Here is a 7278-nt window from a genome sequence, read left to right as displayed (position 1 = left end):
GCCGCCGCCGAGCCGGGCCCCTCCCGGCAGCCCTGCCCCGCCCCCCCGGCGGCACCGCAGCTCGGCGGGGGGGGGGAGGAGGGGGCGCGCGGACCGCGCCAACGGCCCCTCTCAGGCGGCGGGAGGGGCCCTGAGGCAGCGCTGAGGGAGGCCCGGAGCCCGCCGGCCGGCCCGCCCGCCCCTCCGGTACCCGGGGGGCCTGTCCCGCACTCACCGCTGAGGCGCCGCCGCGGTGCGCTGAGCCCCCTTCTTCTCAGTGCCGGGGGCGGCTCCGCCCGCCTGCCCGCCGGGGAAACGTGAACGCAGAAAACAAACGCGAACAAGATGCGATAACTGTCCCCCCCCCCCTTCAAAAAAAAAAAAAAAACTTTCCTCGCAGCCGTCTCCCTCCCCCGAGGAGCACGAACCCAAACACACCGAGACACTCCCCCGCGCCGCCCCTTGCGCCGCCTATTGGACGGCGCCGCACCGACCCCCGCACTGATTGGGCACATCCCCTGCTCGTCTTCTCCCTCCTCTCCCCTTTCCGCCCTTGCACGCTGCCCATTGGGAAGAGCCCCTGGGATCTCTCCGCCCATTAGCCACGGCCCCTGTCTATCAGGAGGGACCCCGCCTCTCAGCCCCTCTAATTGGGCTGCCTCGTCRATGCCCCCACACTCATTGGTTACATTTGCTGACTGTCATATGCTGACATTGCCTACTTCGCAAGCATCACTGGCTCCTACCCCTTCTTCCTTCCTGCCCGTTGGCTGTAAGATTTGCCCCTTAAATGGGGTACCCACTTGCCCGCCCCTACTTGCTCCGCCTTCTCACAGCGCGGATTGGGTGGCAGGTTGTACCCCCGCACACCATTGCTGACTTTATGTGCCTGTCACAGCACATCGCGTGAGCAGTCCCGCCCACCGAGCTGCGGGGCTTGGCGGCCTTTTCGCCGCCGTCCGCGGACCCTCCTCCGCTGAGGCGGGAGGAGCGGCTACGTCAGTTGTCCTTAAGTCTGTCTATTTCATCTGCCAGCCTCAAGGGCGGGACAGAATGGCGGGCGCACACGCTAACGAATATAGCGCCTGCTATCGCCACCCGGAGACGCGAGGGCCCCCCCCCGCGCCGGGAAACGGTAGCAACGCCACACGCCGCACCGTCCGCAACGACTTCTGTGCCTCCGCCCCTCCCCTCAGGGYAACGCCCTCCCGGAAACGGCCAACTCTATTGGGCAGGGAAGACGTCAGTCGTGGGGCTCGCGAGGCCATTGGCGGCAGGCAGGCACCTTCGCAGCCAACTGGCAACGGCCCGCAGTTGTCACCCGCCGGATGAAACAGCAGCGGCGGGCGGCTGGGGGAGGAGAGCGGCTGCCATCGCCGTCGTCCTTTGATTGGTTGATTCGATTGTCAGTCTCGTCCTTAGGCGCGGGGCGGGGAGGGGAAGGCGGTCGTCGGGGCTGCGCTGCGTGTCCGGCCCCACGTGGCCCGGGCAGGGGCGCACGTGACAGGGCGCCGCGGGGCCCGCGAGGCTTCGCAGCGCCCGTGGCGGGGGGAGGGGAGGGCTGCGCGCGGGGGGTCAGTCACGAGTTGGCATGGCGGCACCTCGGTCTTTCCCCCTTCCCCTCGGTGCCTCCGTCTGGCCACATCTGTACATACACATGCAAGAACACAGCGTAGTGGACACGGTGTGGGTGTTTTTATGGTCCATATCTTGCCTGCTGGTGCTCTTGTTTCCTCTGGGTTTGCCTTAAGCTACTGAGGCCTGTTTTAGGCGGCCTTGGAGCAGTCAATAATCTGGGTTCACCTGATTACCCAGCTGCCACATGTTTTAAATTTACGGATGGAATCTGCACTTTGTAAGGGCTGATAGGAGCTTGGCCATTAACTTCCATAAAGCAGTGTTTTGCCCATCATACTTTGAAAACCGGCTGCGGTTTCCTTTGGAGCAAAGTCTGAGGCTTTTAGGCCATGAGGCACTCCAGACAGCTCGGTCCTGAATATCTACAGTCATTTTGTTGTGCAGGTTGTACGGACTAAAAATGACTTTCCTAATTTTCAGGGAGAAGCTGTGAATAGCAATCTTGAAAACCTGTGAAAAGTGATTTTATAGTGATTTTACAGTGTCATTTGTAAATTTAAGTATTAAAAATAAATGCTGGCTTTTGGTATCCATTGAGTGGGCTGACCCAGAGGGAGGGCTGCAGAGATGGGGCAGTGAGGGACCAAGGCCGGTGCTGGCCCAGGGACACCTCCCCTGGAGGGAGCACAAAGCAGGGGTGTGGTGCAACACGGCTGCAGCGCAGGGCTGGGAATGCATTGAGAGCGGGCATGGAGCAGTGCTGCTTGATCTCGGAAAGGGAAGGAAAAACATGGAGACGTGTAAGCAGGAGCCACAAGAGACAAAGAAGGGCTTAGGACTGGCAGAGCAAAAGAGCACGGGCAAAGGAGCGTGTAAATCTCTGAACAGATACAAAGAGAGTGCTGAGAGAAGTACATGGAATAGTGGAAGTATGTGGAGGGTATGTAAGCTAGAGGAGAGAGAGAGGGCATCCTTGCTTGTGCCAAATTTATGTGCTGAATGGCTCATTCTCATTCTCCTTATTCTAGTTCTCCAGTATTCTTGAAGACTGCTGTTATCTTAAYGATAGTTGCATCCTGAAGTCACCCAGGGCTGCATGCCAGTGCAATGTTTTTGTTTGGTCTCGTCTGGAAGATTCTGTTACAACCTGATCAACAGAATTTTGGAGCAGCTGAAAATACCATTTTGGTGCTGAACAGAGAACTACAGAGATGGGATGACCCTGTCATGCTGCTGAGTAGGCCTTTGGGTGTTCAGTGAAAACACAGTCTGCTTTGGAAGAGCCATAGAGCCTTTAATGAGTTAGTCATCACTAGGAGGAATGGTTGTGAGCACAGCAAAACCAACGTATACTGCTGTCATGGAAAAAGCACGTTGGAAATGGGAGATGATGTGACAGTGCAAAGATAGAGTCATTTCAGCTTCCATTTTGTGTTGTTCTCCCCCCCCCCCAATAAAGCCAGACCCATATTTTTTGTATGTGTATTTCAGCTATAGAATGACTGAAAGGATCTTGTTAGAGGAACAAGCAGACAAAATCCACGTGAATCTAGACTATATGACTCAGTAAACAGTCTTGAATGTTTTGAAGGCTTCCCCATTCAGTAACGGTGGTTGGATTTTTTCACTGATCAGTGGGGAAAAAAGCCCCCTTAAGATGGAGGAGACTTCATACTGGATACATATATTTGCTATCATAGTGCTTTAAAGCATGCAAAAGACACAATATAAATCAACATGAAATAGTAGTATAAACTGGGGGTGTAGAGGTGTTTCCTCTGTTCCTCAGAGTTTATTCACTGAGCAGGAAGTGACTGTCTTCTGTTCCCATGTGTATTTTTCTTGGTGTAAGCAGAAATCACTAGCATACAGTGAATATAGGTTGCGCACACTGGGAGAGAAGGATTTGCCCAAGATACTGACCTTGTCTTTGCCATAAGTTAAAAAAAAAAAAAAAAAAGACTGCTTAAATTCCAGTTTCCCTCATTGGTATACTTTTGCAAATTTTTCCCTCATATGCTTTGCTCAGGATTTTTGCAGCTGTGCTCACGGCAGTACATGGAAAGCAGGGTGAAGCTGTGCAGAGTTATTTTGCATAAGCCTAGGCAGCCAGAAACTTTCATTTAGCAGTGTAGCAAAAGATAGCACGCTCTTTTGTGCCTGTAGTTTCGCTCTACAGAACAAATGTGAACTGTAGCAAGCGAGTAGATTGTAGTGGTTTGTGTGACATAATGGAAGATTCAGACGTTCCCACCCAGGTTCACTAGTGGATTTGGGGGGATCACAACTCTCAGGCTGCTTTCTGGGTCTCAAAAAGTCCAAACACTYAAGAAAAAAATAGTTCTTGCTATTTTTTCACACCTCGCCTATCACCGTTATTGTCCCAAAAATGGGATAAAGTTGGCCAGTGAAACTGTATATTTTTATCCACTGGATGTCAGTGTTACGCTATTGCTGTGGTGCATTTCCAGGTGCTGGGAAAGGTTGGACTTCTTGGGGTGAGAACTTTTGAAAGATCTTTGCTCTGTGGTGGGTAAATGATGTGAAAGACCATTGAAGCCACAGGGGAAAGGGATCACTGCAGTACATAGATGTGCTCCTTTTGGCTTCTGCATAAATAGGCTGGGGCTCTGCCTGCTAATGCCTTAACATACTAAACCCCACATTGACTGCAGCCTGAGGGAGATGGAGAGGGATCCTTTAGTGTGACTTAGTTTAATGACCACTCCTCCTCATGCTGTGAAAATGCTTGGCCTCTCCCTTTTAAAAATCTCTTTAAAAATTAAACATATTTTTAATACCAAAGAGACAAATAATACTGCATGTGACGGAGATGCAGTTGAGGAGCAGTCTGCTCAAAACAAACAGGGAGTGCTGCCAGCTTGGGACAATCCTAAATGCAGAAATGTGAAGAGTTGAAACACTAGGAGCTGCTTTGATATTTGGGAGTTGAAAGTCAGTTTTCTTAGAGCTGACACTTGGTTTAACGTCTATTTCCAGCAGAGCCATAACCTCTTTTATAGACTTACTAGGTTTTTAAAATTATTGTACCTGAATGAACTCTGAATAGTCAGTCACGTAAAAGCTACTTATATTGAAAAAATATTCCGTGTTAACGCTGTCTTTTTTTCTACCTCAGATAGCTGGGCCTGTTTAGCTTGGAGAAGAGAAGAGAAGGCTGAGAGGAGATCTTATCAATGTGTACAAGTATCTGAAGGGAGGGTGTCAAGAGGATGGAGCCAGACTCTTTTCAGTGGTGCCCAGCGACAGGACGCAAGGCAACGGGCACAAACTGAAACACAGACAATTCCATCTGAACATGAGGAAAAACTTTTTCACTGTGAGGGTGACAGAGCACTGGAACAGGTTGCCCAGAGAGGTTGTGGAGTCTCCTTCTCTGGAGATATTCAGAACGCGCCTGGACGCAATCCTGTGCAATGTGCTCTAGGTGACCCTGCTTGAGCAGGGGGGTTGGACTAGATGATCTCCTTCCAACCTCAGCGATTCTGTGATTCTGTGATATTTTAAGCAGCAGTTATCCAGAGGGCACAGAAATTATCTATTTAGGTGTCTGCATTACTAATAGAAATGAGTTACCTTTTGGAAAAGCCACAGTAAAGTGTATGCTGATGCTCTTTGTTGTATGTTATGTTTAAGTGGTTTGGTATGAAACATGGTGTTTAACAAATGATACAATGCTGGACTTTATCCACCTCTGAAATGCAGCCAGCACTGAAAAAAGGAAGATGGCAGTTGTTGAAAAGATGATTTGTAAAAAAGTAATAAAAGAATTTATGTTCTCTTGTTATATATAAAGACAACTTGATTAGGTTATTCTCTTGATTACTTCTTTCCCTGAGAAGTTGAATTTTTATTTATCCTTTTCTTAGAAGACTTTAGTGAAGATTCAGCAAGAATATAACATCAAAATACCAAAGAGATAAAATATGAGTATCTGGAAACATTTAGATACTGTTTAAAATAGTGATCGTTCTTATTTACAAGTATTTATCTCAATAATTACTTCCAGAAAAGAGATTTGCTAAGGATTCAGCATTTCCTATACCTTCAATTAAGTGGTGAAAAGATTTCTCAACCGTTCTTCTGCATCCTTCACATGTTTTTTTCAGGGAACAGGCAAGAGAAAAAGAAACTGAGACTTTGTATGCCCAGGAGCTGTAAGAAGAGGGATAGGAAAAAGGGATTTGTATTTAAAATGGAGAAGAGCAGATTTCAACCCAATTATTTTTTTCCTTTCTAGGTCACCTATAACAGCAGAGAATAAACATAAAAGCAATTTAAGGAAAAAAAGAAGTAATGAATACTAGAACTAAATGAAATAGCAGGAGGAAATTAGGGAGATAATGTCAAATGTAATTTTCAAATTTGTGCATTGGCCAGGTGATTAGTGCTAACATTCCTGCTTTACAAAAACTTACAAAAATATCTTTAAAGACTGTTAGTGTTCAGGATCTGAGCTTTAAGTCCCAGTCAGACATGTCTACATCTATAACTATTGCTAATACAATAGGCTTATTTTGACATTACCTATTTTTATATGCCTTAACTGGGAAAGACATACTGTTGCAAAAGTAACAGGAGAAGATCATGCATATCATGGGCAAGTACTTAGCAGAAGTTCAATTAGTTGTGCTGTTGTGCTCACATAATACTGTTGAAAGGAAACAGGGAAAAGAGAAGGTTGTCAGCCCACAGCTAAAGGGAAAAAATTACCAATATGATGGCAGTTGCTCTTACAGAGAGAACAATTTATAATAGTATTTTGCTTTGTTTTTCCTGGAGGCAATATTAAAACAATGCTTCATTAACATTATTTGAAACTATTTTAAATATCTCCAAACAATGTTAACGTGTTTTTTTAATGGAAAAAAGGCAATTAGGAAAATGTTTTGAATAATATTGTATTCTTTTAACCAAGCAGTCTTTTTTTTTTACACTTTTCCCCCCACTATTTTGGCAGGGGAAGTTGCCTGCTTTGTGTTTTCAGTGCTGAAAATAAACCAGTGTGTGTATGAATTATTGGCCAGGACTAGAACATTTATGCTGGGGCTAAGGTCGCGTGACTCTTTGAACAAAATTTTATTTACCGTTTAACCTCCCTATCCCATCAACTTGGTTAAAGCTATGATACTCAACACTAATAGAAGCCTCTGCAAAACTGTTTCATTTCACCTTTAGCTAAACCTAAATGGAAACTAAAGGATAGATATGTGAAAGTATTTATAGTACTTTATTGTCACGTCTCCACCCTTGTCATCAGGACAGCATTAGAATTTTACAGCTAGACATAGGGTAACTGCTAGAGGCACTTTTCCCCTCCATTTTCCAAAGAAAAACTGCAGGTTCAGATGCACACTGGAGTTTCCATTGCTCCCAAGTTATCTAGTTCCATGTGCAGTACTCTTTTATGTACCAATTTATGTCACCCATCCCTCTCACAACAGAAGAATCAGGTTTGGGGAAAAGAGGGCTGGGGCAGATTCCTTCCAGTTCCTTTCCTCTGTTGCAGGAACTATGGATATGTAGTTGCACATGCAAGAGGGAAAATAAGGAACCTTTGCACATCTGGTATTATCACACAACATGTAGGATCAGCCCTGATGCTAGGGAAAGCTTCTACCTGTCTTTCCATCCCAAAATCTTATTAGGGTAGCAGGAGCCTGTGAAAACCTTTTTTTTTTTTTTCCCTGCTGGGAGTTG

At 46.9% G+C, this 7278-nt stretch overlaps 1 long non-coding RNA gene across 1 annotated transcript; it reads left to right on the top strand.

The window, feature by feature from the left end:
* Positions 1-764: 764 nt before the first annotated feature.
* On the top strand, positions 765-4729 carry LOC112965745. Its single transcript, XR_003253374.1, has 3 exons — positions 765-1384; positions 2586-2858; positions 4697-4729. It is a non-coding gene; the product is annotated as an uncharacterized LOC112965745 (long non-coding RNA).
* The last annotated feature ends 2549 nt before the right edge of the window (positions 4730-7278 follow it).

The sequence above is a fragment of the Apteryx rowi genome, unplaced genomic scaffold, assembly GCF_003343035.1.
Source record: "Apteryx rowi isolate R43461 unplaced genomic scaffold, aptRow1 scaffold_223, whole genome shotgun sequence".
NCBI classification, from domain to species: Eukaryota; Metazoa; Chordata; class Aves; order Apterygiformes; family Apterygidae; genus Apteryx; species Apteryx rowi.
Note: the sequence above shows the minus strand (reverse complement) of the source record. Positions and strands in the feature narration are given on the sequence as shown.